Source organism: Phascolarctos cinereus, unplaced genomic scaffold (genome assembly GCF_003287225.1).
Source record: "Phascolarctos cinereus isolate Bilbo 61053 unplaced genomic scaffold, phaCin_HiC Scaffold_2;HRSCAF=192, whole genome shotgun sequence".
NCBI lineage: Eukaryota > Metazoa > Chordata > Mammalia > Diprotodontia > Phascolarctidae > Phascolarctos > Phascolarctos cinereus.
In genome coordinates, this window is record NW_027555625.1 from 92,208,913 (window position 1) to 92,232,894 (window position 23,982).

The window sequence follows — 23,982 nt, forward strand, 5'->3', positions numbered from 1 at the left end:
AGGTCATTTGGCAGTGAGCAACCGGAGCATCTTCTTATTGTTATAAGCATTTTATATATGTCAGCCTTGTCTCTCCAGCTGGGCCAGGGGTGGGGAACCCGTGACCAAACCCCTTCATCAAAGGATTTGTTCTGTAAAACTTGGACTCAGTCAAAAGGACCTAGAGGCCACATGTGGCCTAGAGGCCTCAGGTTCCCTGCCCCTCAACTAGGATAACCTCTAGGAGGAGAAGTAGAGGTCAGTTTGTATGTTTCTCTTATGTACTCCGAAGGGTTGGGTGGTTAATTAGTGTTGGTGATTATTTATGTTTCAGTTGTGTCTGACTCTTTGTGACCCCATTTGGGATTTTTTTTGGCGAAGACACTGGATTGGTTTGTGATTTCCTTCTCTAGCTCATTTTACAGATGAGGAAACTGAGGCAATCAGGGCTAAGTGACTTGCTCAGGGTCACACAGCTAGTAAGTGTCTGAGGTAGGATTTGAAATCAGGTCTTCCTGACTCCAGGCCCGGCACTCTATGCACTGTGCCACCTAGCTGCCCCAGTACATAAATACTTGGCAACTTTATTACTGCTACCACTACTACTACTACTACTACTACTACTACTACTACTACTACTACTACTACTACTACTACTACTACTACTACTACTACTACTACTACTAGTATTTAGGAATCTTTTTTTAATGGTTGTGAAACACTTTACATATATGTTCTCATGTTATCCTTACAACAACCTTTGCTGCTATTATTCCCATTTTACAAATGAGGAAACTGAGGCAGATAGGGTAAGTGACTTGGCTGGTGTCACAAAGCTAGTAGGAGTCTGAAGAATAATTTGATTTCAAGTCTTTCCAAATCCAGGTCCAGCACTGAACCACCTAGCTGCCTAACTTGTGAATAACAATGAATATTTCTATGGGGATAAGGTGCATTTCTAACACATAGAGTGTGAAGCCTTTAATAGTATTTCTGGAGTGGCATAAATAAGTCCATAATATTTGCAAAATAAATAAAAAGTGCTAAGGTGGGGGGAGTCAGAGAAGGACTATTGGAGGAGAAGGAACTTGAGCTAAGCATTGAATAATACTAATAATGATGATGATGATAATAGCTAACATTTATATAGCACTTGCTATAAGCTGGGCACTGTGCTAAGTACTTTACAATTATTATCTCAATTCATCCTTATAACGACCAGGGAGGTAGGTGCTATTATTATCTCCATTTTATAGATGAGGAAATGAAGGCAATTAGAGGTTAAGTAACTTATCCAGGGTCACACAGATAATAAATTTCAGAGGCTAGATTTGACTCAGGTTTTCTTGACCTAGCCTCATCATTCTACCTACTGTACCATTGCCTCAAGGATCCTTGAAGGGCACTTAAAGTAAAGGCAGGGCAGAGTGGTGGAAGGGCCCCTTGGAAGAGCTTGATTGTGTCATATGTCCCTCCCCTCCTCCATTATCCCAGCTCCTGTTTGTCTCTTCATGCAAAGGTGGTTTCATATCAGCTTATTTATGAAGGCGATCTGTTTTCTAGCTAAGAAGAAAATGATGAAAAGAACTTACAGGCAAAAAATAAAGATACATTCACAGTAGTAGAAACCTTTCTTAAGATTAATTTAAAATCAATAAAACTAGACTTTTTTTTTTAAGAAAATGGAGCATTATATAATGCTCCCCAAGGTAAATTAAGTTTGGTCAAACTCAGTACAGGCTTGGAGCCTTTGGAGAAGTCTCAGAGATGTTGAAAATATTATCTGAGGTGTTTAACAGAAGGAACAAAGCTCAGAAAGAGTCTTGGTACTGATGGGTCCCAATTCTAAGACATCAGTTAACAGGTATTTATTAAACACCTACACTGCCAGGCAGGGATGAATACAGAAATGAGACAGTCCTTACCTCCATGTAGGTTATGTTCTACAGTGGGGGATAGGGGAGCAGGGATATAGTATGTTCATAGATAAGTCCAAGATATAAAATAAACAAAATAAATAAAAAGTGATTGGTGAGGGTGGTGGTAGTTATTAATAACTGGGAAATCAGAACAGAGGAATAAGAATTAAGAAATTAGTATGGCATTAAGGATACAGGGAGAGAGGCAATGCCACTTTCCAAGAGAAGAGAAATCCACCTCTGAGACTTAACAAACCATTGTTGTTCATCCTTCGTTCTCGAAGAGGAAGGACAATGACTTCATGACTGTGATGACTTGCATGTGAACTGGATTTAAGTGAAGCAGAGGTGTGCAAAGTCAACAGCCTCACTCTGTCCTCCACAGTCATCTAGTCCAGTGGCAAGACGTAAGTCAAGACAACTGGCGATGGCCCACCGAGCAGGCTTTCTGAGAAAGAATGGATGGTGCGTAATGTAAGGCAGGAACTGGGGGAGAGAAGGAGCTCACAGTGGATGGCCACACATTTTTTTAATGAAGTAGGAAGTGAGATCCGCTGCTGAGTGGGTGGTTGGAGCATGCTGGGATATGTGGTTTCAGAAAAGAAGAAAAGGTTTGGGACCATAAGGACAGAGAGACCAGGGAAGAAAAGAAATCATTGACATGTGGCGAAGAGCGTCTAGTCAAGAATGGATGACAGATTTGTAGTGGACCCAGTCAGAACAGTCAGGTCAAGTCAGTGAGGATTTATTAAATGATCATTGTGTGTGACTCAGTGGGCTGAGTGTTGAGGCTGCACAGAAAGGCAAAGTTTCTCTACAATCCAGTTGCACTGGTCTCTGCTGTTCCTGAAAGACTGCATTTTCCTTGGCTGTTCCCATGCCTGGAATGTTCTCCCTCTGTATCTCTGCCTCCTGGCTTCCCTGGCTTCCTGTAAGTCTCAGCTGAAATCTCCCTTTCTCCAAGGATCCGCTCCTGATCCCCCTCCATGCTAGTGCCTTCCCACTGTTGATTATTTCCAATTTATCCCATCTCTCTCGTGTTTGTACCTAGCTGTGTGCATGTTGTCTCCCTCATTAGAATGTAAGCTCCTTGAGGCAGGGACTGTCTTTTGCCTTCCTCTGTATTGCCAGTCCTGAGAATGCTTGGCTCACATGATGCTTGTTCAGTTCAGTCATGTCTGACTCTTCATGACCTCATTTGGGGTTTTCTTGGCAGAGATCCTGGAGGATTTGCCATTTCCTTCCCCAGTGTTCATTTGAGAGATGAGAAGACTAAGGTAAACAGGGTTAAGTGACTTGCCCAGGGTCACATGGCTAGTCAGTGCCTAAGGCAGGCTTGGAACTCAGATCTTCTTGAATCTTGGCCCCATGTTCTATCTACTGTGCCACCTAACTGCACCAATATGATGCTTGTTTGACTTGACTTAATCTCATCTTCTAAGGTATCTTCTAGCCCTCAAAAATTCTAACGAATGTGTGACTGGGGAGCTAGGCAGCACAGTGGATAGAGTGCTGGGCCTGGAGTCAGGAAGACTCATCTTCCTGAGTTCAAATATGAGCTTAGACACTTACTAGCTGTGTGACCCTGGGCAAGCCACTTAGCCCTGTTTTCCTTTGTTTCCCCATCTATAAAATGAGCTGGAGGAGAAAATGGCAACCGCTCCAGTATCTTTGCCAAAAAAACCCCCCAAATGGCACCAGGAAGAGTTGGACACACCTGAAATGACTAAAAGGCAACAACCATGTGTGATTAGCCCTATGCGAGGTACAGAGGCATACCTGACCCCTGGGCATGACAGAATCTACTTCAGACAAGTAGCAGGAAAAGTGCCTTCATATACTTTTTTTAGACAAATTGAATTGAGGTTATTGTGGTGGGAAAGACATTAGGGAGAGAGACAGAGCTTAGATCTTGGAAAACAAGACCTTCTCAGAGAATATGAAGATCAAGATGAAATAGTCCCTACCCTCAGAAAGCTTACATTCTATCAGAGGAAGCAATATGCATACCATGTGCAAAATATACACAATATAAGGGTAGAGAGGTACTTGCAGCTGGGAGAATTGGGAAAGATTTTGTGAAGAAGAGGTACGCAGAGCCCCTAAGATGCTCCGAAGCTTATTTAGGTGGTGGGGAAGAGGGGGAGTGAGCTGGCCAGACCCTGGGAGTAGTGTCTGTGTGTAGTGGGATGGCAGGGTCAGACGTGGGAGATGAACTATCATGGGTGAGGTGGCTTCCTTTTCTATTTTTTATTTTTAGTGAAATATTCTTGCTTACAGTGTGCTAAACTCAATCATTTCTACGTGCTTGAAGGAGTACACATGCTGTTAGCTCCTTCGAAATTTCAGTACCTTGGATCTAAGCCCCAGGCTTATTTACAGTTCTGAAGAGGGAGACATTTAAGGCATAGAGGGAAAAAAAAATCCATGGAAAAGCTCACTCTCTGATATCAGGATTTTGAGTTCCAAAGGACCATAGAGACTATTTAGGCCAACCCCCTCACTTTTCAGATGAAGAAATTCCCATCGAGGTGAAGTGATTTGTCCATTGCCTCAAAGGTCTTAGAACTGGAGCTTATATAAGTCCAAGTCTTCTGATTCTCACTCTTGTAGTGTTCTTTCCATTGGGGAGGCAACAGTGCAAAAAATGAAACTGAGAGTAACCCAAGGAAGGTGGTGAGTGATTGCCAGACCGAGTGGTGTAGCCAAGGAGTCAGTGCAGGTTGGAATTGTTGGGGCAGGATCTGAAAAGTAGAAAACCAAAATGTGGACTCCCTGTGGGAGCCTGGGAAAATCATTTCAACCTCGTTGGGGCTCAGCGTCTTCACCTCTAAAATGAAAGCATGGCTTTTGGCTCGATCTCTTTCTGTCTATATTCATATCTGTATAGAAATATCTCCATATCTATTGAAATATCTAAATCTCTATCTCTCTTTATCTGTCTATATCTTTCTCTATCCATCTGTATCCCTAGCTAAATATCTAAATCTAAATCTCTATTTCTATTTATCTCTATATCTAAATATTAAATCTGTACCTATCTGTCTCTATCTGAATATCTATGTATCTGAATATCTAAATTTTCTAGCTCTATATCTATCTATATCTAAATATCAAAATCTCTATCCATAGCTACCTAAATCTATATCTGTTTCTATTTATCTCGCTGTTTATATTTGTCTGTCTATCTGTATTGTTCTCTAAATCTCTCATTTCTATCTGTATCTAAATCTCTGTCTGTCTATCTGTCTGTCTGTCTGTCTGTCTATCTAGCTATCTCTACATCTAAAACACCATGATTCTGATATATAGGTTTCTTGAAACTGACTCAAGGTTTCTCTAAGACTCTTTTGGGTCATTAGGATTCTTTGGCCATACCTACTCTTCAGCAGCCAGGTGGTTAAGGCAAGGCCTGGCCAGTGAGCTTTGCTCCTGGGTGTCATGTCCTGAGATCTTTGTAAACTCACAAGGTTAGAACATGACAAATCCCTCAGGAGACAGATCTGTGTGCCCATAGTTGTTAAAGGTGCTGTCAGCCACCTGACTGGCCAAGTAGTGACCTATACTGTTTTCAGCCATATTAAAAAGTAGACAAAAATCTGCATGTTGCCATGGGGACTGAGTATTTTCAGCATCTGTAGGGGCTGGGTCAGTCAGGGAATTTTGGAGATAATGGAAACACATTAAGGCCTTCCAGATGCTTGAAGGAATAGACTGCCCCTTCCAACTCTTAAATTCTATGCTTTTACATAGCAAGATGGGTGGAGGGACCTCAGCTCTTTTATTTCATTATTAATTCTTAGCATAAATGAGGCTGAAGTGCTTTCATACTCCTTTCTGTCAAGTCATGGGCTGGACTGAATGGTCTCCAAAGGCTAGCAAGGGAAACAAAGGTAAAAGCATTGGGGTAGAATTCATAGACAGAAAAATAAAAATTAAAAAAAAAAATTTAAGGGAAGGGACACGATGAAACCAAATTGGACAAACTAAGGGACAGAAAACCCATATGGCAGGAGAAACTGGGCTGGATGACTCAATATAAGGTCAGCACAAGGAGACAACATGGGGTTATTGGGGAGTGGTCAGAAAAAGCTTTAGAAATGGGACATAACTGGGAAGCAATGTAAAAGGCAATGAAAAAAGTTATTTAAGTATATTAGGCATGAGAGAGAGGAATTCCATTCAATCTGACAATCATTTATTAAAAGGCTGCTACAAGTCAATCAGGGCACTAGGTATACATAATTGGAAAATTATAATTGCCCTCAAGGAGCTTATATTCTAATAGAGTGGTATGAGAGGAAGATGAGATATGGCAGCACATCCACATGTAAGTAGAAAAGTAAATACAAAATATTTACGATGTAAATACAAAGTAATTTTGTTTAGAGCCCATTGAGGAGCTTGGGGAAAGATTAGGAACAGTCTTATGTATAAGGTGACGTTTGAGATGAGTCCAGTTGGGAATTAGGGATCAGGAGAACTAAGATTGGCTCCTCGCTCTGGTATTTGCTAGCTGTGTGGCTCAGTTCTGAGCTAAGAAGACAGTATCTGGGAGGGAAAGAGATTAAAGTGGTAAAATCAGGGAGAAATGAATGCAGACTCCCTTCAAGAAGCTTGGGGATAGTGGAGGAATTGGTTTCATCACAGTGACACTATCTCTCATCTTGGAAGGAGTTTTTCAAAACCCGGGACAGGCTCTGAACAGCCTCTGTCCCCTAAAAGCAGAAGAGTGATGCCCTGAACAATGGAGGCTTGTCAAGTCAGCTTTGATACTTCAGAGATATACCAGGGCAAATAATCTGAGTGAAAAGACTTTTTAAGATAAATCACAGACGTTAAAGGCAGTACAGTGGAAACAACATTGGATTTGGAATCAAAGGGCCTGGGTTGAATGGTTACTAACTACCTGTACATCTTTCTGTAAGGCATTTCAGCCTCAGTTTCTCCATCTGTAAAAGAAAGATTTGTCAATTAGGTCTTCTTCAGTTGTAGATTTTAAGTATTCAGACCATTTCACGCCCTTCTTAAACCCCAAGTTCTTTAAACCAAAGCAAAAAATTGGGCTTAGGGAAAAATGTCCAGACATTATTATTTTGCCCTCAAAGTCATGATTTTCCTATTGCCTTTGGCAATGTGGTCTGTGTCAGGGGAATGTCAGGAAATGAGGGGGCCTGGTCATGTGGTTGTTCTGAGCTGGGAGGGTAGAGCAAATGGCCCAAAACTCTGTCCAGAGCCAGTCTGAGGGAAAGGAGTGACTGCTTTTCTGGGGCTTTCATTCCTCAGAAATGCCCCTTAACTCTTGCAGCTGTGCTGGCAGGCCAGAGTGAGGCCTGCTCCCTGTAGCATGGTTCAGCTTTGCAACTTCAGGATGAAGTTTTCATCTGGAACAAGTCTCTCTTAGTTTCTTTTATCTGAGTCCTTTAATTATACACCTGGCTTGCCTTTGTTTTCACCACGGCCATATCCTTCACTCCGAACCCATCTCCAACTGAGGAGGAGATTTTCACCAAGTTCTTGAATGATTACTGATGAGCCCTGCTCTTAAAAGAAAACTCACCGATGATTCAAGGGCAGCGAGATGAATAGAACACTGGACTGGGAACCAAGAAGACTCATCTTCCTGAGTTCGAATCTGGTCTCTGACCCTTCCTAGCTGTGTGACCTTGAGAAAGCCACTTAACCCTGTTTGCCTCAGTTCCTCATCTGTAAAATGAGCTGGAGAAGCAACTGCCAAGAAAACCCCAAATGGGGTCATGAAGAGCCAGACATGACTGAAAAATGACTGAACAACAAAGTCACTTAACCCTATATGCCTCAGTTTCCTCATCTGTAAAATGAGCTGGAGAAGGAATTGGCAAAGCACTCCAGTATCTTTGCCAAGAAAACCCCAAATAGGGTCATGAAGAGTCAGGACTGAAAAATGACTGAACAACAACAAAATAATGATTTAAACAGTATTTATTTAGTGATTGTACATACGGCATGCTTCTAGATACAAAGACCATGAGCTCCCAAGTTTGAAGGAACCAGAGAGATTATCTAGTCAAGTGGTGTCCTGAGTGCTGCTGGAACTAGATTAAAATATGATTGGGAAATATTTAACAAAATGAATAAAAATGCAAGAAAACAGAGAATGTTACTAGCTGGTGTTCAAAGCCAATGTGAGGCCCACAGGGATCCTCATATACTGATTAGTGGCCCCCACATTTATGGTTTAGTGGTGTCAAACTCAAGTATTTGAGTCTAGTCTAGCTTCTAGCCCAATCCTTCTCATTTTGCAGGTCAGCAAACCGAACCCCAGAATGGTGAAATGACTTGTCCAAAATCACCTCGGTAGTAAGATTACTACCGAGTAAGTAAGTAAGTAAGCTTACGATGAGAGCTCAGAGACTCCGACTCCAAACCCAGGACCCTTCCCAGTACACTGCCACTAGTAAGACATGATTCCTGTCTCCAAAGAGATTGCAGTCCAAACTTTTCAAATGGATCTGCATTGCATAGTACTCTGTAGAGGATTCTGTCATAGACGAGTTCCTCCATTCAATTGTGAGCTTCTTGAGGGCAGGAACTATCGTTTGCTTTTCCTTGTATCCCCAGCACTTAGCATGGTGCCTGGCATGGTGCTCAGTACGTGTTTAATGACTGACTTTCCATAGAAGGCCATTTCAGATAAATGATCTGATTGAAATCTTATTTGCTGAAGAAATCCTCCTTTACATTTAAAATTGAGATTTATGCGTGTGTTCTTTCGAGGCACCTTGAATAATGCACTTAGTAGACATTTGTTCAAGTTTCTGTCCATCTTCTGTAGTTCTTTTCTTCTGGAACATTTCTACTCATCTTCACCAACAAATTGTCCAAGAGTCTTTCACAGTGTGAATTTCTCTGAGACTTTAACAATTCATCAATCAATCAATAATTCTGCCTCTGGCACTTAACTATATTTTGACTTCTGAGACCCTCAGTTTCCTCACCTTTTAAGAGGAAGAGCTAGGTGGCACAGTGAATGGAGTGCTGGTCCTGGAGTCAGGACAACCCAGCCTCAGATACTTGCTGGCTACATGACCTTAAGCAAGTCATTTAACCCTTTTTGCCTCAGTTTCCTCATCTGTCAAATGATCTGGAGAAGGAATTGGCGAACCACACTGTAGTATCTTTGCCAAGAAAATCCCAAATGGGGTCATGAAGAGCCAGACATGACTGAAAAATGACTGAACAACAAAGTCACTTAACCCTATATGCCTCAGTTTCTTCATCTGTAAAATGAGCTGGAGAAGGAATTGGCAAATCACTCCAGTAGGTCTGCCAAGAAAACCCCAAATAGGGTCACAAAAAGTCTGATATGACTTACGCAACTGAATAACAACAAAAACAAATGGATTGTATTGGATATATCTGTGGCATCTGTATGTCCTAGGATTGTTACAAGGCTCAAATGAGAAAAGATAGATAGATAGATACATAGATACACAGATACATACATACATAGTGCTTTACAAACTTCAAAGTGTTATATGAGACAGTGTGTTGGAGTGGATGGAGAGTTGGCCCTGAAGCTAGGAAGACCTAGCTCAGGTCCCACTTCTGGTAATATTGACTGTGTCATACCAGGCAAATCACTCAGTCACTAAGAGCTCTACACAACTCTCAGTGATTAGAAGGTGCTGACTTGCATCAGCAAAGGGAGCTTCATCACTCCCAGAGTTCCCTGTACTGGCAAAATCACAGGTCCAGTTCTCATCGTAAATGGCCATGTACATGCCCTTCATTATGACTGCTTTACGCCTTGCTCCAGTTGGCCTATGGGGGAATGTATGATGTGTTTTCTGTCCTCAGGTTTGCTTAGAGTCATTGTGAAGTAATGAGAAGATGGCAGTCAGAGATCACTCAGGGGATGAATTTAGGTTAATTCAACATTTTTAAGCACTTACTACAAGCCAGGCACTGAGGATAATGAATACCCCTTATCCTCAAAGAGCTTACATTCTATGGAAATATATGGTACTGACTCTGAGTAATAAAAGTCCTAAGCCCAGAGAGGTCAGTGTGAACTGGGATGGTCAAGGAAAATGATGGAAAGGCTAATTTGAGCTGGGGGCCATGGAGAGTGGTGGGGTTTGGGCAGATAGTGGAAAGCAAAGGGGCATTTCTAGTATCAGTAAAAGTGACCACACGAAGAGAACCTGATGGAGTACAGTGTATCTGCTATCCTCAGTCCCCTAGAAAATGACTCCCCCTCCCCTTTCATAACCACAGAGAGGAGGAGAGAGCAAGTCCAACAGGCAGAATATGAGTCTAATCTGTTTATGTGTTACTAATTGCTCAAACAATGCTGAGAGAGGCTTGTCTTATGACACAGGGCTTTGTGGACAGCCATTTTGTACCTCACTGCAACCCCTCAAAGTAAATAATTACATCACCCTATAAGGAAACTGAGGGGGTTTGGAGTGGAGGGAGGGGCAGGGAAGGAAACTATTAAGAAAAGATGCTTCTTCTCCAGGTTACTTTGTAAATGGAGCTAATGATATTGGCTGGGGGGAGGTGTTGAAAATGCTTCCTATTTGTTGTTCAGTCATGTCCAACTCTATAGGACCCCATGGACTTGTGTCCATGGGGTTTACTTGGCAGACCTACTAGAATGTTTGCCATTTCCTTCTCCAGTGTGTCCCCGTTTTACAGATGAGGACCTGAAGCTAATAAATAGGCATGAAGTGACTTGCCCAGGGTCACACAGCTGGCAAGTGCGTGAGGTCATATTTGAACTCAGATCTTTCTAACCCAGGCCCAGTGCTCTATCCACCGCACCACTTAGAGGCCCCTTCCTGACTATACTCAGAGCTTGATCATCCCCCTTCCTCCATCTGGGTTAAAGCCAACTGTTCACGGATACAGTGCACCTCTCTAACCTCTTGTAATGCATGAGGAATTGTCCACAGAAATCTCTCCATAGATGATGTGTTAAGGATCCAAGTAGAAAATTCTTGAGTATTTGACAGGAAAAAAATAAAATCTAGGACAGTTTGACTCTCCTGCAGGGTAATTTAGTGAGTCTGTCATGCACAGACATCATCGCTACTTTTGGGCTTTGGTTTCTGGGGTCTGAGAACCTAGGCCACCATCTCACATAGAGTGAATCAATCAACCTTTCAATAAGCATTTATTAAGTGCCAACTATATACTAGGCACAAGGCTAAGCCCTGGGGATCCAAAAATCAGAAAGAAAGGAAAAGAAATAAAGATACAGTTCCCGTCTGTAAAGCGCTTACATTCTATTAGGGGAAACAGCATGTAATAGATTAAAATGACACTAAGACTTTTGGGACACCCTATATACATGGAAACTTGAAATATATACAAAATAAGGTGAAATAAAAGAAATTAAAATGTCTCATACTGACATAGGTTAAGATTTTATGTTTGATCTTTGCATTTCTGCTAATTCTCCTTTTTGTACATGTTGCACCAAGATCATGGAACTGGAGAATTTTAGAGCCAGAAAGGACTTTCCAGTCCATGCAATCCAACCCCCTCATTTTATAGATGTGGAAACTTAGGTCCTCAAAAGTGAAATGAGCTGCCCAGCATGACTTACTGAGGGCTAGAATTCGAACCCAGGCCCCCGATTCCAAATCCAGTGGTTCCTTCTGGTAAAGGACAGCATCTGTGTGAGCATGTGAGTGGGCGGGTATGAACCACCAGTTTAAAGCAGTTTGGGTTGTATTTTAATTTACTTTATAATCCCATAAGGACTTCCCTTGTTAAAAACTGAGAAAACCTTTGGGATTCTGAAATTACTTTCGTCAGAGGTGGGGCTACACACACAGTCCCTTTGGGAAGTCGTGGGTATGTCCCAGAAAGGGTAATTCTCTTGCCTTTTTTCCTTTCTGACACAGCAGGTATATTGTCTTGTGTCACCTTCTAATAATAGTTGGCATTTATAGAGTGCTGGAAGCCTCGTAAAGCCCTTGGCATATGGTCACCCATTTGATTTAAGGCACCTTCTTCTGTACCGTGTCATCTGCTTCTTGTCTCAGCCTCTGCTTTTCCCAGGGTCAGTAAATCTCTTTTGGTTGGATAATTGCAGTTGTATGATTGTTATCCATGAAGTCCATCTGTGTCTTCTGTGGGGCATCCTCTTACAAAACATTCCCCCGAAGATGATGTGGGCTCTTCCAAAGGCTTCCTTGGAGTCATTCTTCCTAGGATGGCCTTAAGTAATTATGAGAAAAGTCCCTATGGGTAACTGGTTTGGTGTTGGTGTGAAATGGATGTATCCCTCATGAAAGGTACTTCGTGATATGAGGAAACTGATGAGGTTAAGTGACTTGCCCAGGGTAATTACTGAACAATACTATCTAACATTTATATAGAACCTGCTATGTACCAAGCGCTTCCAGTCTCTCATTTGATCCTCCACAACAACCTGGGAGGTGAGTGCTGTTATCATCCCCATTTTGCAATTGAGGAAACGGAGGTGAACAGAAGTATGCTGTATGACATATCATTGCTGTAGGGAGGGATCTCCATGAGCTCAGAAGAATTCTTATGAATTCTTGAGAATAGAGTGATTGAGAATTCTTCTGAGCTCATGGAGAGCCCTCCCTACAGCAGTGGGCAGTAAGTATTCAGAGGCCCACTGAGTCAGTTGGTGGGGTTCTGAACCTTCCCAAAATGCCAGTCGCATATCCTTCTGTTATCCATTTTACCTCTCCCACAGTAATCCTGCAGCAGCCATCGTGATCCCTTTTTGACAGAAATAGGGGCAGAAGAGTGATTTCCCTAAGACCACACAGTGAGTAATAGTAGCAGTGGTAGAATTGTGTGTCTCCTACGGTCTTGTCAATACTCTTTCCACTCACCATTCTCCACTTGTGTTGAATTTAGAAGGGCTGGTTCTGACACTTGGGTAATTAGCTGAAGATAATGAGCTCCTGTTTAAGTAAGCCACTGGTACCTTCCCGTGGACCTGTCACAAAAAGGGGAGGGGGGCAGAAATTGCTGACGAGGCCCCTTTCATTGCCCAACCAATCTTCCCTCTATTCCATCCTTGGCTATTCTGTTTAGGTAAACTCCCTGTGATACTTTCTGAGTTTTCCTTTCATCCCAACTGGCATAGAGACAGTCCTGGAAAGCTTGGAAATTTTTATTGGCTGGACAGGAAAGTGACCAGGCGGCTTTGGGGTGTGATTTTAGGAGACGGTCTGGCTGCACATCCTGGGATCTGTGTAAAGCAATGTAACTCTTAACAATCTCCAGTTTGGGACCTGATTGAAAAGGCTAAAACACATTAATTCTCAAAGTAATTTCCTAATTAATAATGATTTTAATTAATCATGAGCAAAAGTTCTCCCAAGGAGCCTTCTAACTGGAGAGCAACAGTTTCTTATTTCCCAACCTAGTAATTCACATTTGTGGCCTGCCAGTGTTTTCAGCTGTGAGAAAAGCCGTTGTTGCCAAGAATTAATCACGTCCTGGAAACAGAGAAACATGGAAAATGAAGTAGCTCCCATTAAAGCGGCTTCTAAAGGTCACTGTTACATTTATAGAAGGAGGGCCATCCAGTTGGAGGAGAAAGACCCACTCTTGTCTGTAATCAGTTTGAAAAGGTACAGAAAAAGTGGATCGGGTTGGTTACCCTTGTTATATAATTGAAAGAAACTGTCTTACTGCATTTAGGAAGGTCAGTCTTTCTTTAAGGATTAGAGGGGAGGAAAGATGAAAGAAACATTACCAGCTGAATAAAGCATATCCATTTTCAGTGACAGCATTGATACCAAATCATCCTTTTTTTCAAAAGGAGGAAGGGCGACCATTGCTTCATATTCCTCACTAGGGCTGATATGGGGTGGCTGTGGGGGGAGGGTTTTAAAGGAGAAAGATCTCTCTTATGTCATAAGCAAAGCCACACACTCCATAGCCACCCCAAAAGGGCTTGTTGCCCCTTTTGTTGGGAATTCACTTCCTCCGGCTAAGAGAACCTCCAGTTTCTGTGAGGCAAGGTGAACCTTGCATGCCACCTCCTACATGAGATTTTTTTTTCTGATTCCCTCCCCCACCCCCACTCCCCCAGTTATTAGGACTCTTTCTCTTGACATTTCTATGAATTTATTTACTTGTGTACGTCTGGCATCCTCTGGTAGCGTATAAACTTCTGGAGATTTTTTTTCTCCCCTGGCACAGTGCCTTAGTGGCACACAATTTTTTAATTTTATTTGAATTGAATCCTGTCACTTAATGTGGTCACACATACCCAAAGAAAGTCATGGAAACTTTGACCCAAGCAATCAACAATTTTATAGAGAACTCGTACTATGTTCTACAGGTTCTGGGGGTTGCAGAAGTATAAGATATGACCCTTGACCTCAAGGAGTTTTCAAGACCAGTGGGTCACAAAGTAGTAGTGAATAATATGAGTGAATTGGAGGTGGAATTATTGGGATGGTGAAGGGACTGGAGAAGGATGGTTGTGGAAAGAACTTGAGATGTTCCAGCCTAGAGAAAAGAAGACTTAGCAAGGACCATAGTATCACTACTGTCCTGTGGAAGAAGAATTCAATTAACACGGCTTGGCCCTAGAATAATTAGAAGCAACGGGCAGGAGTTGTGGAGTGGCAGATTTGAATTTGTTGGAAGGAAAAACTTTCTCACAATTCAAATAGCCCAAGAGCAGAATGGACTTTCTTGGAGGTGGAGGTTCCGTTTCACTGGGCTGGATCTTATAGATGGATGTACAAGCATGCGTTGGACCACAGGCCTTCAAGTCTCGTCCACATCTGAGCTGCTCTGAAGTTCAAAGGAAGGGGCTCAGAAAGGGTTGAAGTGGTTAAGGATGGACTCAAGGAGGAACTTAGTCTAGTTTTGGACCCAAGGATGGGTACTTTTTAGGTAGTGTCTAAGAGGGATAAGGGCATTTGAACTGAGGAATGATGTGACTGAAGAAGGTAGAAATGGGAATGAGCATGGTCATTTCTACAAAAAAGGAAAGATGATGCTGTGGAAAGAGTGATAGAAGATGGATGAATTCTGAGCTATGTGTTAGCTGTATGACCTTGTATAGATAGTTTGCCCTCTCTGGGCCTCAGTTTCCTCAAATGTAAACAAAAATAGGTTGGACCAGATGACCTCTAAGGTGCCTTCCAGCTTGCTAAGGCCACTTTTTCCTCATTAATTCATCTTAGAGTCACTGGCTCATAAAACATTGGCCCTTGCTCATTTGATAAATTAGGAGCTTAGAATTTGGCCAGAAACTGACTTTAAGCCTTTGCAGGCTCCCATCAGTAGAAGTTAGTTCAAGTTTGCTCTAGAAGAGTCAAAATCCTCTCTGTGGCTTGACACAATTTCTTCTCAGATGAAATGCCTTCTTAGCCATCTCAAGTTGAGAGACTGTAGAGTTGAAATACTGGGGCAGGAAAGGTTGATTATCCATCACAAGGCATAGGCTATCCAGCAAGGGAGAAGAGTAGAGAAAGCATTTTAACCTAGTCTCTGATGGGTCTGCAAGCAGCAGCATTCATGATGTATGTAGGCTATTGGAGGGGCTTGGAAGCACCCTTTTTGTAAGAATGTTGCTTATTGTCTGTTCATATTTTAAAATATTTATTGAGTGCTTTCTATGGGCTTTGTGCCATAGAGAGTGTGAAGAGAGGTAACATGGTACCTACATTTAGCCTCTACCCCCTTGAGATGCCTCTGCTGTTCTCTTGATCAATGAGTGCCCGGCCTGCTCTCCTGAAAGCAGTCAGCGAGATGATCTCTGAGGTTCTTTCCAGTGCCAGCATCACAAGGCACCCCAACCACATTGAGTTCTCTCTCAGCTCAACTCACTTCAGACTGCTGCATATCCTTACCAGCAGCCTGCCTTCCCCCTTTCCAGCTTCCCTTTATGTTTTATCTTTCTCTTTGAGAATTTAAACTCCTATAGAGTAGAAACTCTCTTGTTTGTTTGTATTTGTATACCCAGCACAGTGTCACGCCAATAGTATGGGCTTAATAAATGCTCTATCTGTCGATCCATCTATCTATCCATCCTTCCATTTGTGTCTGTCTATCTATTCATTCATCCATCCATCTATCCATCTATGTATCTCTCTGTGTTATCTATCTATATTAGTTGGGGGGGAGGCAACAAGGAGTGACAAGATTAACACAGGTAGAACAGTGAGAAAGCAATATTGCCCAACATCTGAATATGTATGAAATTATGGCATAATCACATACCATGTGGCTTTAAATTGTAGAAATATCTATAGAAATTGAGGGAAGGAAGTAATTTACATAACCCAGAGTGGTTAGAGAAGGCTTCATAGAGGGACATACTTGCCTTTGAAGGATCAGTAGAGTAATGTACATAAGCAAAGGGGAAGATGCACAGGGAGTAAGGGGACTGTGTGAGCAAGAGTCAGATGTATGAATAAGGAAGATTAATAATAATAAAAATAATAATTCACACCAAGGTGGATGGAGAGTGGGCTAGGCAGTTGTGGAGAGCAGTTGCAGGGGAGTTTGGACCTGAAAAGGTAGCACAGAAAACTATTATAGGTTCTTTGTACAAGAGAATAACACAATGATTATGTAGCTTTTTATAGAGTTTATCTGGAAATTTTTCTTTGATCAGAGTGTTCTCCCCTCCATATACCTTTGAAATCCAGTAGAATGTAAGTTCCTTAAAGGTAGGGACTGTGTTTCATTTTGTCTCTGTATCCCTAGTGTCTGCCATTAGGTCTTGCACATAATAAATAGATGGTTTCTGTTCTTTTTTTTGTTTTGTTTTTGCTTTTTGGTGAGGCAGTCTGTATTAAGTGACTTGCCCAGGGTCACACAGCTACTAAATGTGAAGTATCTGAGTTCAGATTTGAACTCAGGTCCTCCTGGCTCCAAGGCCAGGGCTCTATCCACTGTTCCACCTAGCTGCCCCAATAGTTGCTTTCTGAATGTTTGTTGGGTTGGCTTGAATTGAAATTGAAGTTCCATTAGTCCTTGTCTGTCTTCACTCAGAGAATATCAGAATTGCCTGAAGTTTCCTGCAGAAATTCCCCCACATCCAGATATGCTCCATGTTGGGTTAGCCTTGGTAACATCTATCGGGAAATTACGGAGCTATGGAACTGCACTGAGTCACAGGCTCAGCCTACATGTGAAGTAACTTAATGCTTCTGAGACCTGTTCTGACTGTCGCTCAAAGTGATGAGCAGAGTCTGTTTGCACAGCAAAGCAATTAGGGTGAGCCAGTTCTCAGCAGATCTTGCTGCCATGAAGGTAGGCCATGACTAATGGGTTTGACCTGAAATTATCGACTTGGATACTGTGTTGCAGCCGTGGTTTCATCAGAGTACCAGAGTAACCTTTCCCCACCTTCGCTTCCTTTGCAGTTCTTATTGTTATCTTTCCATAAATCCTCTAGAGAGGAACCACCCAGTGAACTGGAGCCTGTCTTCACATGGGCTACAGAATTAAGATCTTGACTGTCTGAATTGGAAGGGGCTTTAGAGATCATCTAGTGTGACTGTTTCCACAAAAGGAAAAGTGGCATGTCTGAAGTCACAGCAAAGCCAGGAATCAAACCTGAGTCCTCTGATTCAAGACAAATCAACAAGCATTTATTAAGCACCTACCATATACCAGGCATGGTATTAAGTGCTGGACTTCACATGGAATTCTGTATCTGCTGGACCACCACTTTTTCATCTTCTTCTGATTCCTTCGTTATCTCCTGGATCCCCAGATAGCACAGACACTGTTTGTGTTTTATTTTTCACTCACACAACATGACTGGACCACCTCCTTTCCTATGACTTCCAGTTATTAGCATCCATGGGCAGCCAGGTGGTCAGGTGGATAAGAATGCTAGACTTGAAATCAGGAAGACCTGAGTTCACATCTGGCTTCAGCCACTTATTACCTGTTTGACTCTGGGCAACTCAGAAGTGACACTCCCAGCCTCATTTCCCTCACCTATAATATGGAGGTAATAATGGCCCCTATGTCAGAGGGTTATTGTGAGGACCAGATGGGGTAACGTGCAAGGGCTTTGGAAATGTTCGAGTGCCATGTAAGTACTAGCTATAACTAGTACTGATGCTTTCCTTTATGCCACTTCTCTAGTAACTAACTACACGGTAACGTTCCATAGTCTTGCTTAAAAAATGATGACGATGAAGATAGCTAGCACTTATATAGTGCTTTAAGGTTTGTGAAATGTTTTATAAATATCATCTCATTTTATCCTCACAGCAGTCCTTGGAGATATATGCTATTTTCCCTATATTACAAATGAGGAAACTGAGGCAGGCAGGTTCGGTGGCTTGCCCAGCAGAGCCCAGCTGATAAGTATTTGATTCCTATTTGAAGTCAGGTCTTCCTGACTCCAGGTCCAGCACTCTCTGCACCTAGCCGCCATCATGCATCCTTGTAATACCCGTTGGCTACTTGGGAATTTGATTCTTCTGAGACAGTAGTGCTCCAGACTTTGTAACCATTGGTTCTCCTATTGGTAGAGTTCCCAGACATGTTCTGCTGTTCCACGTAAGATTCCTTGCACTGAAGTTTTTCTGAGGGATTATCTCATTGATTCTTCTGCCTTTGGGCTGGTTCATATTCAAAATATCCCAAATGTTTGGGGATTTCCTCTGATTTTTAAGGGTCTCCAGGGGTAGAGAAGTCATAGACCTCCTCATTCATTAGTTGTAGGATAGGGCTGTATGTTTTGTACAAAGAACTAGAGTCTTTTCCTTCACCAGGTCTAGTGTATCTTCTTATAGATGCTGATGAAGTATCTATCATCTAATATATTTGATTCACTAGACATATCAATATTATCACTCTTGGTGAGAAGAATGGTAAAAGCTCAGAAACTTCTTTCCAGTCCAAGAATATAGACCCTCACCAAAGTTTCCTCTTCTGTAAAATAAAGGATGAAGCAGGTAGGTGGCTTAGTGGATAGAGTGCTGAGCCTGCAGTCAGGAAGACCTGAGTTCAAATCTAGCCTCAGACACTTAACTAGCTGTGTGATCCTGGGCAAGTCACTTAACCACTGTTTGCCTTAATGTCAGACCGCTCCAGCCATTACCAAGAAAATTCCCATGGACAATAGTGGTGTTCTGTGCTCTGTGGAGTCATGAAGAGTCAGACATGACTGAACAAGAACAAAATAAAAGGTTCAGACCAGATAGTCTTCAAGGCCCTTCCAATTCTAACTCTCTCAGTCTCTTCTCTGACTCTCACTGTTCTAAGAAGTGAAGAAGTCCTACTGTAGCTTTTAGAGTAGCACCTACAACCCCTGTATAGCTGGTGGCACTAAAGGACAATAGCACCACACACATACTTAACCCTGACTGGCTCTAGCTATTGCTGTGGATTGATCTTTATAATTTTCCATTTTCCCTTTTTACTTCTCAGCCCTACCAGCTAAGATATTCCTTCCTGAATTGATATATAATAAAAATGAAGTGGACGATAAGGTAGAATGCTTCACCCTTGGGTGGCAGGTTTTTTTCTCACCTGTTTGCCTACTGGTAGGGCCCTCCCCTGTCCCCATTCTTCAGTAAAAGAAACCAGCCATTGTGAGAGACAAACATTCCTGCTGTGAGTGAGAGTATACTTATTATTTATAGCAAAGATTTACTGAGTGCCTTTGACATGCAAGCAGGGGATATGCTGGTAAATTTTTAACAACTAGCTCTCCTGGGGAAAAAAGTGCACACGCAAAATGGTAGAGGCTGACTCCATCATATCCCTGCAGGTTCTGGGGATACAGGGAGCCATAAGATAACGTTTCTGTTTTACGTTCTAAATGAAGAGACAAAACACTGATAGTGAATCACAATAGAAGGCTGTGTATGCCAAGTGTCAACTGAATGATGTTGGATGATAAGTGCTATAGGAGTTCCAGTGACTAATGATTGGCTTCCTGGAAGAGGCCCTACTTGAGAGAGGCCTTGTAGGCAGTGAAAACATAGCTGTATTCTAGGATACAGTAAGCAAATTATGTGGAGCACGTAATTGTGTGTAGGGGAGTGGTGGCCTATATACATTAGGGTCAGATTGTGGAGGACCCTGAATTGCCTAAGTTAGAGCAATATGGAGAATCAGCTGGTAGGCTCCCTTTCATATTTCCTATTTTATATCAGGTGAGAGACAAGATAACATTTGGACAAGAGAACCAGCATCAGAGCCAGGAAAATCTGGGTTCAATTCAATTGCTAATTCAGCTGTTCTTATATCCAGCTAGTAAAGAGTGCCTCCTTCCAACCCTCATAGGACCTCAAACTATTTGCTCTCCAAACTCCAAGCCTACCACCTAGATACTAACCTTTTAAGATCTATGGGACTCTTTCTTCTTCCTTTCTGACTCATTGGAATCCTAAGAGCCCAAGGGCCTCTTCTCATGAGAATTAAAGCCCGCTTTCTGGACCTGAAACATATATGCCTAAGCTGAAGATAAGAATTCAAAATTCTACGGCAGGTTTGTGAGACTTTTTCACCTTTTCCCCTCGGTAATTATCCCCCTGTGAGAAAAGTGAGGAGGCATTATTACCACATGACAGGCACAAAGAAATTACCAGGTAATGCAATTTATCAGCAGTGTTGTTACACAAAATACTCAAGTCTAGTTCAAATATCCCTCAGGCTAGTGAGGTTTGTAACACTATAGCTCTGTATTGTTTTACTTACCTTAAAAAGAGAAGGAGAAGAAAGAAAAGAGGGGAGGGGAAATTTAAAAAAAAAAACATTATTCACTCCAATTATGATGTGTTTGAAGGAAACAACCACCATGTAACTCCCAAGCTGTTCTCCTTGTATAGGCAGAACGTTGTTGTAATATTTTTCTCACCTGGGCCACTCAGCCCACTGAAACCTGTCTCAGTTTCAGTACGATTCGGGGGAAGGCCTTAGGGAGAGAAGGTGAAACAAACCCAAGGCAGATACGACTGTCTTTGCAACTACTGTCAGAACACATCGAGGGAGACAGTAGGTGGGGGTAGTGCCTCTTTGATCATCATACACCCCTCCCAGCCCACCCCAATCCATTGTGGAAGAGGCTGCCTGAAGAAACCAAAGGAAACTTAGCCTTATGGATTCTGTGTTGCAAATTTTCTCCCATCAACTTTCCAATGGCATTGTTAATTAAGGCTGTTTCCCAGATAGGAGAGAATGCTGGCAGAGCCAGATGGGGAATTTTCTGTGACTGATATTTGAATAAAGAAATCTAAACTATGAAAAAAAATGTTTCCCTAGATCTTATCAGGGTACAATGAGGGGTTGTATAAAAACTGTTTGTCCCTACCACATGTTTGCTTACAAATGGGTGGGATATCTCCCAGGCTAAAAGTTCAAACTACTGTTAACTACTAGTCCGTGAATGAACTTCAAGTGAACTGATTTCAGAATATGCTTAACAGTGCTTTGGCCCACAAATGTGGTGATGCTACTACCAGCCTCTCAGATATTCCTCCAGTTCTGGCCACTGTCCTTGGTGGTGTGAATATATTGCGACTGGCGATGGGTAGATGACAGGGGGATGAAGAGATAGCTCTCTGGTGGACATTCTCCACAGCTTTTTGCATTGTTCATTGCCTGTGTCCTGATTGCATTTTCTGGACCTGACTTCTTTTAGCTCTTTTCCCTAGAGGCCTATGATAACGTGTTTCTTCCACTCATCTCGGCATACACATCATCCTCCTTCTTGGGAATTCAAATTTCTGGGTTTTTGAAAAAGTTTTATTTATCAAAAATCATTGTATCCCACAGCAGTGGTTCCACTCAGTGTTGATGTCTTCATTTTCATTAACTTCTAACTAGAATTTAGCATTTCCTTCAGTTATTTTAAAACGTGATTCTGAAAAGGGGTCTGTAGGTTTTATCAGACTACCAGAAGGGGCCATGACACAGTCAAGGTGAAGAACCCCTGACCTGCCCTTTTCTTCTGACATTGGGAGTATACCAATGGTACACTCAGGCTGCATGCCCATTATCCCTCTTTCTCACCATGTGACCAGCCCATCTTCTTTTTTGATCATATATTTCTTTGAAGATGAAACAGGCAAGTATAGATAGACTGTGATCTCCATCATTGGAGGGAATACTTATATCAATGAGGTTGCAGTCCCTTGAGAGTATTTGAGGGAGAAAACTTACTGTCTGAGTTTCCATTCTCTGGAGTGCTATTGAAAATGGTTTCACAGTTGGGTTAAAGAAATGAGCTCCCCCCCCCAAAAAAAAAACAAAACAAAACCAACAAAATAACCCGAATCGGGAGGACATTTTTCCTCCATATTTTCTTCTCACAATTTTTGTTGTTGTTGTCATTGTTGTTTATTGTTCCTGTGCTCTTGGATGTAATGGGAGCTCATTGAGCAAGAGTAGCTCTAATTAAGGGAACCTTTTCAACTTCTGGAAAACTTCATAGATTCATAATATCTTAGAACTAGAAGGTACCATAGAGACCATCTATTCCAATCTCCTTACTGTACAAAATGTAGTGTACAGGAAATCAAGGGACAGAGGGGTTTAAAGATGTCCCCAAGGTTGTGTAGACCATTAGGGACAGAAATGAGATTATAGGTCTTCTGGTTCAAAGTTTAGTGTTGAATGAATGAATGAACAAAATATTTATTAAGCACTTACTATGTACAAAGCCAAGTGGTGGGCATACAGATGGGAAGAAGAGCGCCTCTTCTCAAGGACCTCATATTCTAAGGGGGAGACAACACACATCGATGGTTTCAGCTGCAAATCAAATAGGAAGGTCCCTATAGTCCCTCAGGTGCAGTGGCCAATCAGATGGTAATGCCTCTTCTTTAACGTCCTTTCCACTGATAAAATCATATCAGTTTCTAATATTGAACCATTGGACATTGCCAAGGACTTTGGGGACAAGAATTTTCCTTTCCAGGTCTTCAGTAGATGTCATTGTAGCACCTGCTGGAGCAGTTACCGGCTGCATCCCCATAGGAGCTGTTTCCCAGGATGATGGCTGAAGGCACTGGACTGGAAGCATTTGCATTCTCAGGGCTCTTTGGTTCTGGGTCTGCAGGAAGATGGTGGTCAATGGTGTGGTGATGGTTTGACTTGTGTTCTTTCCCTTATACAACATTGTCTTCTTACTAGACTTTACAGAGATAAGACAGATTTCCACTACCTGGTCAAAGCAGAGGAATGATGAAAATGCCTGAATACTTTCAGCCTTCTCCAAGTGAAAGAAAGAGGGAGAGAGGAAGGAAGGAAGGAAGAACAGGAAGGAAGGAAAGAAGGGATAAAGGAAAGGAGGAAGACCCTTTGAAACTCAGCTTTTTATTGGGGGCAACTTGTTATTAAAGCACTATGTAAGATTTAAATGATGCTTTTTGGGGCCTTCCTCTGTTTCCCCACCCTACTTTCAGCTTCTCTCACTTAATTCTGCCTGATGCAGCATTTCCTAAAACTTGGGAACTAGCTGTTGGCTCCTGGTATAATTGTATTGGCAGATCAGAGCTTCTGATTCCCAAGACAACATTCTGAGAATAATAAACCTGGGCATGTCTCAGATTTTTGTCCTCTCTCCATGATTCCCTCCTCTCTGTCTTGGCCATCTGGCTGTATTGCTAGCTCATGTCATGATGCCCCATGTCCATAAGGCACTTCAAAAACCAACCCAATAATCTTCAGTCCTCAGATCCAACTCAGATCTCTGGATAGAATCAGCCTTTGTCTCCCAGAGGACTGCTCTGGTTAGTATCCTCTTAAAGGTTTTCTTTTTCTTTTTCTTTTTTCTTTTGCTTTTTTTGTTGTTTATTCAAGAAATAGCTGAAGACTAGAATCTTCATATTCTGGCCTAGACTAGGACATGGCTCAGTCAATCATGGACAAGCCCCAGCCTGCTATTTTTCATCACTACTCCTGTAGCTCATGAAGAAGAAAGATGTTTCATACCACACCGTGGATTCGTTCCTCTTTAAATTCTCTCTGATTCTCCTGACCATGTTACATTTAATCGTAATCTTCTCAGAGAGGGGAAAATGAGCTCTTTACATTTCTCATGGCATTTTGTCTGGCTCTATTAGACCATTATTACATTCTATTTCGTATCATACTCACTTGTCAGCTC

The 23,982-nt window shown here is 42.1% G+C and overlaps 1 protein-coding gene and 1 long non-coding RNA gene across 2 annotated transcripts in view; one reads left to right on the plus strand and one right to left on the minus strand.

The window, feature by feature from the left end:
• PRKCE (protein kinase C epsilon) overlaps nt 1–23,982 on the plus strand; it is a 665,998-nt gene that overhangs the window by 452,911 nt on the left and 189,105 nt on the right. The window lies entirely within an intron of this gene.
• The window catches only part of LOC110218528 (uncharacterized), a 4,148-nt gene continuing 2,566 nt past the window's right edge, over nt 22,401–23,982 (minus strand). The window contains exons 3-4 of the long non-coding RNA XR_002327337.2: nt 23,973–23,982; nt 22,401–22,926 (exon numbers count right to left, since the gene is read on the minus strand). The exon at nt 23,973–23,982 is cut by the window's right edge and continues 94 nt beyond it. This is a non-coding gene — a long non-coding RNA (uncharacterized LOC110218528). The remainder of the gene's footprint in view (nt 22,927–23,972) is intronic.